The following is an 8,922-nucleotide window of genomic DNA, read 5'->3' on the forward strand; positions in this document are numbered from 1 at the left end:
AATAAATCAAAGAAATAGGAATATTATGTTACCTCCAAATACTCAGAGGCTCCTGCAGGTTCCCATGCTGCTAAATCACCATTTTTACTCTACGATTTTATTTAAAATGAATCTTATTATAACTTTAAGATATAGGTTTCTCTTGAATTTTTTGCAAAAGCAGAAAACAACTTCAGATTAAATGATTTATGACCCTGACTTGTAGTATTAGCCTGAGACTTGTCTGGAACCTGTTGTTTATTCTGAATGTGATGCTGACGGGGGGGGGGGGTAGTAGGGGCTCTATGGTCTAGACTATGGTCAATGTGAGTGTTCTCATGCCCAACATGCTGTCAGTGGTTGACATATTATTAATTTGTGTCTCCATTGTATCCTTATTCTTTGAATTCTTATTTTCAGCTCCTTCTTGATTGTTTGGTTGATCCTGCATAGAAAGATCAATGAAATTATTAGAAGTAGGGAATGCAGAATTAGTAGTCATACTTGTGTGATGAGTTTGTTGCTGCTGGAATGTTTCCTTAGGAGATTTTGGTCTGTCCATGCTATGTTGAACTGACCTCTAAGCTTTCCTCTTCTGAGTCTGCCATTCTTCATCAGTTGGCTTGTTGTTATTTCCTTTTTTTTTGGTGCTGCTGGTATTGTGAACTGGTGTTTCCATCCTCTCTATTTGTGTATTGCATTTGCAGGTTTCTGGAATCTTGTTTGCCTTGTTCCCCTTTGTTTTTGTTCTTCCTATCAGCCTCCAACTTTTTTCTTTTTTTAAATTCTTCATCTCTTTGCTTAATATCAAAGTGTGAATGTGAGAGCTAGTCTCTTGAGCTCTTTCTTGATTAATGAAATGGGCAGCTCCCAGTTCCTGCTCAATACAAACATGTAACAAGTGTCCTTTGTGTTTACAATACACGCAGTAATCCAGAATTCACATGCTGATAAATGTTCTATATGATTTACATATATATATATATATATATATATATATATATATATATTGATTTGGATTGGTTGGCTTACAGTGAATACTCTCCAATTATGCACTTCCACATTTATTTCACTAACTTATAATTTTATTTTGAATGTGCAGGAAAATGCCGGTAATTGAATTTGAATTGCATGTGGCCAAAAGTAAACTCGGTCTATTGTAGTGAATGATGAAGAATTTTTGTACTATTATCATATACGTTTGAATTCATTTCGTTTTTTGGAATTTATTGATAGTAGAGATCTTTAAGCAATCACTTTCTAAGTATTGGTTGTACAAGACATGTTTCTCGAAGTTTATTTGAAATATATAGCTTCGATTTAATTATTAGCTAATTTTGTGCTTTAGGTCACTTGTATATTTAATTATGTGATTATATATTGAATATATGCAAATAAAAATTATTATTCTTAAAAATAAAAAATTGTGGCTACAAAATTCTACACAACATTGCCAAACTTCAAAAGTGTTGCTATAGGACGTCCAATGTTATCTTGTACATAAGAAAAGTTACACTTAATAAGTGTTGCTCTAGATGAGATATAAAGTTACACTTTATAAGTGTTGCTCTAGATGAGATATAAAGTTACACTTTATAAGTGTTGCTCTTGATGAGATATAAAAGGCATCACTTTTTATGTGTGACCAATAACAAAGCAAATGCAATGCTTTTAAGTGTAGTATAATAAAAAATAGGTGTCGCTAATTCATTACAACAAAGTGTGCCCTTATACCTCTTTGGCTACGCTTTATAAGTGTAGCCAAAGATGGCGACATTTAAAAAGTATTGCCTAATGTCAAAGGTTACACTTCTTTAGGCGACCCTCTAAAAAGCGATGCTTAAAGTCCAAAAGTGTAGCCTTTTATCAAAGGCCACACTTTTTGCTAGTTTAGGCTACATTTTACTGGGTTGGCCGTAGGCCTAAAATGGTGTAGTGCACCCTACCATGGCTAAGGCAATTCCATGAGCCACCTTCACAAGCCGTGGTGTGGACCATGATCCGTGGTGCCACTCGTGAAGGTGGGGTAGTGTGCTCCAAGCTAGGGGCAGCCTTGGCCTTTGGCTTTGGCTTGGCCCTTTTTTCTTGGCACTTGCCCTTTGGCCTTGACTCTTATAACCCTCATTTCAACTCTAAATGGTCTTCTAATCTACGGGGAGTCATTTTATGATTTTTACCCTTACGTTTAGGCTCTAGTTTAACCTACTATTTTCCGGAGTGTTACATTATCTCCCCCTTGGAAACATTTGTCCTCGAATAACTATTTAGACACCTTACGGAAATAAAGACTCAAGACTAGCAGCCCATCATGTATGCACATAAAAAAAATAATGCACATTTCAAAAGAGGAAACATCAACTCCATCTCAAGACATAAACCATGCATCACAAGGAAGTAGGAGCTACATCTACAAACCATTATGCCCAAAACTCATTATTTTACATAACGATAGGAGGAGCTACCTTTTCTAACTCAAAGCAAGCTCAACACAACATTATGGAGCCAATATGCCATTTCATCAAAAACATAACTAAGCATGTTCATCAAACCATCTCATGAAGTCAAATATGAAATTATCATACTAAAGTGCAAATCAACATGAAGAACATACAATCCAGGAAAACTCATTTTATACTAAAATATGAATTCTCACAAGAACATGCATATCCTAAGGAAATCATAAAGAAAACATATAGCGCACATGACTTCCCAAAATACCAAACTCAAGAGAGACTACTTACCTCAAGCTTGGATAGGAGTAGAAGGAAAAATATGAGGATATCGGGACTTCATATCGTCCTCGACCTCCCATGTAGCACCCTCAACTAAATGATTCCTTCATAAAACCTTTATGGAAACTACTTCCTTATTTCTCAATCTTTTAACTTGCCGGTCTAAAATCTCTACCAGAACCTCTTCATAAGAAAGAGTCTCATCAACTCCCAAACCCTCTAAAGGTATGATAGTTACTGGATCACCAATACACTTCTTGAACATAGAAACATGAAATACCGGGTGAACTAGAGCCAACTCATTGGCAAGTCTAACTCATAGGCAACTTTCCCAACATGTTTCAAGATTTGATATGGGCCTACATACTGGGGACTAAGTTTCCCTTTCTTGCCAAACCTTATCACACCCTTCATAGGTGATATTTTTAAATAGATCCAATCATTAACTTCAAACTCTAGATCCCTCATTCTAACATCGGTGTAAGACTTTTGCCGACTTTGGGCCATCCTCAACCTCTATCTAATGAGTCGAACCTTCTTAATGGACTCATAAACTAGTTTGAGACCGATTAGAGCAATTTCACCCATTTCAAGCCACCCAATCGAAGATCTACACCTCCTACTATACAATGCTTCGAAGGGAGCCATGTCAATACTTGAGTGGTAACTATTGTTGTAGGCAAACTCTATCAACGGTAGATGGTCATACCAGTTACCTTTAAAATCTATGACACACACCCTCAACATATCTTGTACAGTTTGGATGGTGCGCTCCGCTTGACCATCCGTTTGAGGGTGAAAGGCCGTACTAAGCTTGACCTTAGTACCAAGCCTTTTTTGGAATGCCTTCCAAAAATGTGAAGTAAATTGAGTACCCTGATCCAAAATAATGGATAAGGGAACCCCATGGAACTTCACTATCTCATTTATATACAATTTGGCATAGTCTTCCGCTGAAAAGGAAACCTTTACGGGAATAAAGTGGACTTACTTTGTCATTCTATCCACAATGACCCAAATAGAATCACATTGCCTTCGAGTACGAGGCAAACGCACAATAAAGTCCATGTTAGCATCCTCCCACTTCCAAGTGGGAATATCTATGTTTTGGGACAAGCCTCCTGGCCTTTGATGCTCGGCCTTAACTTGTTGACAATTCAGACACTTTGCTACAAAACCCGCTATATCCTTCTTCATACCATTCCACCAATAGACTTCTCGTAGATCACGGTACATCTTGGTGGCTCTCGGATGAATAGAATACTGCAAACCATGAGCTTCTTCTAGAATTTTCTCTCTCAAGCCATCAACATCCGGAACACATAACCGACCTTGGTACCTAATCACCCTATCTCCTCCTTAGGAGAAAGCCTCAACGAACTTGTTGAGTACCGATTCTTTCAACTCCATTAATACTGGATCAAGGTCTTGCTTGGACTTAACATCCAACACAAAGGATGATTCGGAACCATTGTGGACCATGACACCACCCTTAATGGAATCCACTAGTTGGACACCTAACCGGGCCAACCTATGTACATCACGAACTAACTCCTTCTTCTCATCCTCTACATGGGCCACACTACCCATGGACAATCGACTTAGGGCATCCACAACTACATTAGCCTTGCCGGAGTGGTAAAGGACACTCATGTCATAATCCTTGAAATGTTCTAACCACCTTATTTGGTGGAAATTCAAGTATTTTTGAGTAAACACATATTAAAGACTTTTGTGATTGGTGAACACATCAACATGCACCCCATATAGATAGTGCCTCCATATTTTCAAGGCAAACACCACCGCTGCTAATTCCATATCATGGGTTGGATAATTCTTTTCATAGAGCTTGAGTTGCCTTGAAGCATTGGCAATCACTTTACCATGTTGCATGAGTACACATCCCAAACCCACTCCAGAGGCATCACAATAAACAAGAAAACCATCGGTACCCTCCGGTAAGGTCAACACCGAAGCGGAAGCAAGTCTATCTTTCAACTCTTGAAAGCTTTTCTCACAAGCCTCTGATCACACAAACTTAGCTTTCTTTAATTTTGAGTCAAAGCCATCAATGGAGAAGCAATGGAGGAAAACCCTCAACAAACCTCCTATAGTAACTGGCCAAACCCAAAAAGCTTCTAATGTCGGTAGGAGTTAGAGGTCTAGGCCAGCCCTTGACCGCATCCGTCTTCTTAGAATCTACCTCAATACCCTTACTCGAGACAATATGACCAAGGAAGGCTATCGACCTTATCCAAAACTCACACTTACTAAACTTCACATATAATTAGTGGTCTTTAAGGATTTGCAATACAATCCTCAAATGGTTCATATGTTCATTTTCACTCCTCGAATAGATAAAAATATCATTGATGAATACGATTACAAACATGTTAAGGAAGTGTCTAAACACCCTATTCATTAGATCCATGAACGCCGCTGGGACATTTGTTATTTCGAAAGACATTACTAGGAACTCATGGTGACCATATCTTGTTCGAAAGGCTGTTTTGGGAATGTCAACCCCTCTCACCCTTAATTGATGGTAACTCAAACGAAAATCTATTTTGGAGAAATAGTTAGCCCCTTGAAGTTGATCAAACAAATCGTCAATCCTAGGAAGGGGATACTTATTCTTTATGGTCACCTTTTTCAATTGGCGATAATCAATGCACATTCTAAGAGACACATCCTTATTTCTAACAAACAATATCGGAGCACCCCAAGGAGAGATACTTGGTTGAATAAAACCCTTGTCTAGCAAATCCTTAAGTTGCTCCTTCAATTCCTTCAACTCAGCCGGAGCCATTCTATAAAGAGGAATGGAGATAGGTTGCGTATCCAACAAGATATCAATGCCAAAATCTATTTCCCATTTGGGAGGAATGCCGAGCAAGTAATCGGGAAAGACTTCCGAAAACTCACTCACCACGGGGACCAACTCTAAGGAAGGGGTTTCAGACTCGACATCCATAACCCTAACAATATGGTAAATACACCCCTTGGAGATCGTTTTCCTAGCTTGTAGACAAGAAACAAATTGACCTCTAGGGATAGAATTTCCCCCCTTCCACTCTAAAATGTACTCATTTGGAAATTGAAATTTTACTACCCGAGTCCTACAATCAATAGAGGCATAACATGCATGCAACCAATCCATACCCAAAATCACATCAAAATCTAACATGTCTAACTCCACTAAATCCACCAAGGTAACTCTATGAGACAGAAATAGGACAACTACTATAGACTCTGTTGGCCACTACCGAGTGACGAATCGGGGTAGACACTGAAAAAGGTTCTTTCAACACATTAGGGAGTATTTCAAACTTCATAGCCACAAAAGATGTTACAAATGACAAAGTGGCACCGGGGTCTAACAATGCATATACATCAATGGAAAAGACTTGTAACATACCATTCACAACATCCAGGGAGCTCTCTTGGTCACCTTGGGATTGAAGAGCATAGAAGTGGTTTTTCTTAGAAGCAACGAAATTTGAGCCACTAGGAGAGACTTGTTTGCCGTCTCTCCCTTGAGCCCTTAGCATGGGACAATCTCTCATCATATGACCTCTCTTCCCATAACTATAGTAACCATCTGTGCCAACCCTACCATCATGTTTCTTGCCACACTTGGAACAAGTAGGCCTCACCATAGAAGATCCACCACTATTGCCTCCTTGAGGAGCCTTGGTTGGAGAACCTTTTCTTGAACCTTGGTCTACCTTGACCCTCAAATTTACCCTTGGAAGAATTCCCATCATCGGACCTTGCCCTCTTTAATTCCCTATTCCTTTGCTTGTGATTTTGTTCCTCAATTTGTTCGGCATGAACCATAAGACATGAAATATTCATACTTGGGATGAACATTACCGAACGACATTCATTGACTACCAAGTCAGATACCCTCATAACAAATTTGTTCATCTTGGCCCTAGAGTCTGTCACCAAGGTTAGAGCATACTTAGACAATTGGGTGAACTTAAGGCCATACTTCTTCATACTCATACCTCCTTTGTGAAGGTTGATGGATTCTTGCATCTTTCGTTCCCTCAACTTTAGGGGGAAGAACCTATCAAGAAAGACAGACTTGAACAATTTCCAATCTACTGGGCCCGCTCCTACGGGTCTCTCACCCTTCCATTGCTCATACCATACTTGAGCCACATGCTTCAATTGGTAGACATCTTATTCCTCCTTCTCTTGTGGGGACACTCACATAGCATCAAGCACCTTATAGATCTCATCAATAAACCCTTGTGGGTCTTCCTCCACTTTGGAACCAAAGAACATAGAAGGGTTCATTCTTGTGAAATCCCTTATCCTTGAAGCGGTTGTACTCACATTGGGGTTTACATGAGTTCTCACATCCCTATCGACTTGGGCCATCACGACTTGGGTCATCACGACTTGGGTCAATACTTGGAGAGCCAACCTTATTTCTAAATTTGTCATAGCCCCCGCATCAATAGGAGCTTTAGGGACTTGAGCATCTTGAGGACCTTGGGGAGGAACTCTCTCATTCACGTTTTCCTGTTCCATCCTTCTTGAGTTCGCCCTTCTTGTAATCATATCCTATAGACACAAGAGAAGGGTTAGTAAAAGGACTTCATAGAGTTAAAACTATAAGGCACAACTAAAGACTAATGAAAAAAGTGAGATTTCTTAAACATCTTATAGCCTCTCATTCATAACTGCGGCGTGCTTCACACTTATGAAAAAGACTCTACTAGACGTGGTTTATGAGACATCATCCTAGAATCATTCTAAACCTTGTGCTCTGATTACCAAGTTTGGCATGACCCAGGGGCACCCCCCTAGATGTAACACGGCACATGGAACCCCGAAAGGCTCCAAGTAAGCCTCTTAGCATATCATCATCACATAAGTAGAGAATTATAGAGAATAGAAACACATTTTTTAAGTCTTTAAGAAAATTTTCATCAAAGTAAAGTGAAAGTCTAGACATAGTCTCATTTAACCATCTACTACAATCGAGGTCTCCAAATAGGGTCATATCCCTTACAATAGAAATTTGAAATGAAATACAAAGAAATGAAGCAAAACAACAAAATATCATTTGTCCTTGGATCCATGAGGATATACCATAAGCTTTGGAGAATAGTCAAATCCCAAGCTTGAACAAAAGTGACAGATCACCTCAAATGCCAGAACCTACACTTTGTGGAAAAAGGTAGAAAATATAGGTTAGCACAAATATGTACTAAGTATGGAAGCCATGTATAAAAATCCTTAAAACATGCAAAAAAGGACAATTTAATTGAAATCATGCTCTCTGTCAACTTTAAGAATCATCATGCACAATAGTGTAAATACATAAGCCAACCATACCATAAGCAACCCTAAGCCATACTTGTGCAATGCATAGACAAGATCCCATAATCCTATCTAATACTAATTATCACTTTTAGGCAACATATTCATGCATATCATATCTTAAACTAAACCATTCTCAATATTCATAGACAAGGGAAACATTCATGTTCATAGCTTGTAGTAGGTAAAGTCACTTTTAGCAACCATTCAAATCATACATGGATAACTTCATATATCTTCATAGCATAAGGAAATACCACACCATAACCCCTTTCTAAAGTATACTTGTGCAATTCTTAAGTGAAGTCCCATACCCCCACTCACACTAAGTAGAACTCCTTGAGAAGTCATAGATATACTTCAAGTTCATGTTCTTGTCATATTCATATTCTTGTCATGTAGATAAATATAGCCTTAACCGACATAGACCATGTGAGATACATGGAATCCAGTGTCATGCCCCCTAACACACAGAAAAAAGGTGTCCTACTTGTCTAAGGTAGAACTACATGTATTAGCTTTTAGGTGGATCCACTAGATAAAGACCTATGTGGGCACATAGTTATGGGATAGAGAGATTGCTTCTAGAAACCCTAACTACTAACGTTGAGGTTTCCATCTCATATCCCTATCTACTCGATGCTAAGCATAATTCCCTTTAAATTCATTTTAAGTCTTTACTTAGGTTCATGTTCATGAGAGAATGTCTTAGCACTCAAACCGACATGGCATCATGATAGCTTATAGATTGATTACGTGAAAATGGCCTTTCAACCTTAGAATCGTTAATATGTGAGTAAACCTTGCACATCATGTTCATAGTGTTTCATGAGATTAACCTTTCAATCAACATAACAACATTATCATAATC

General features: G+C 38.7%; 1 pseudogene; it reads right to left on the reverse strand.

Annotated features, from left to right (window-relative positions):
- Positions 1-2,020: 2,020 nt before the first annotated feature.
- Positions 2,021-5,685, reverse strand: LOC125832875 (uncharacterized; annotated as a pseudogene).
- Positions 5,686-8,922: the final 3,237 nt, after the last annotated feature.

The sequence above is a fragment of the Solanum verrucosum genome, unplaced genomic scaffold (genome assembly GCF_900185275.1).
Source record: "Solanum verrucosum unplaced genomic scaffold, falcon-dt-bn FXZP01000174.1, whole genome shotgun sequence".
Classification (NCBI taxonomy): domain Eukaryota; kingdom Viridiplantae; phylum Streptophyta; class Magnoliopsida; order Solanales; family Solanaceae; genus Solanum; species Solanum verrucosum.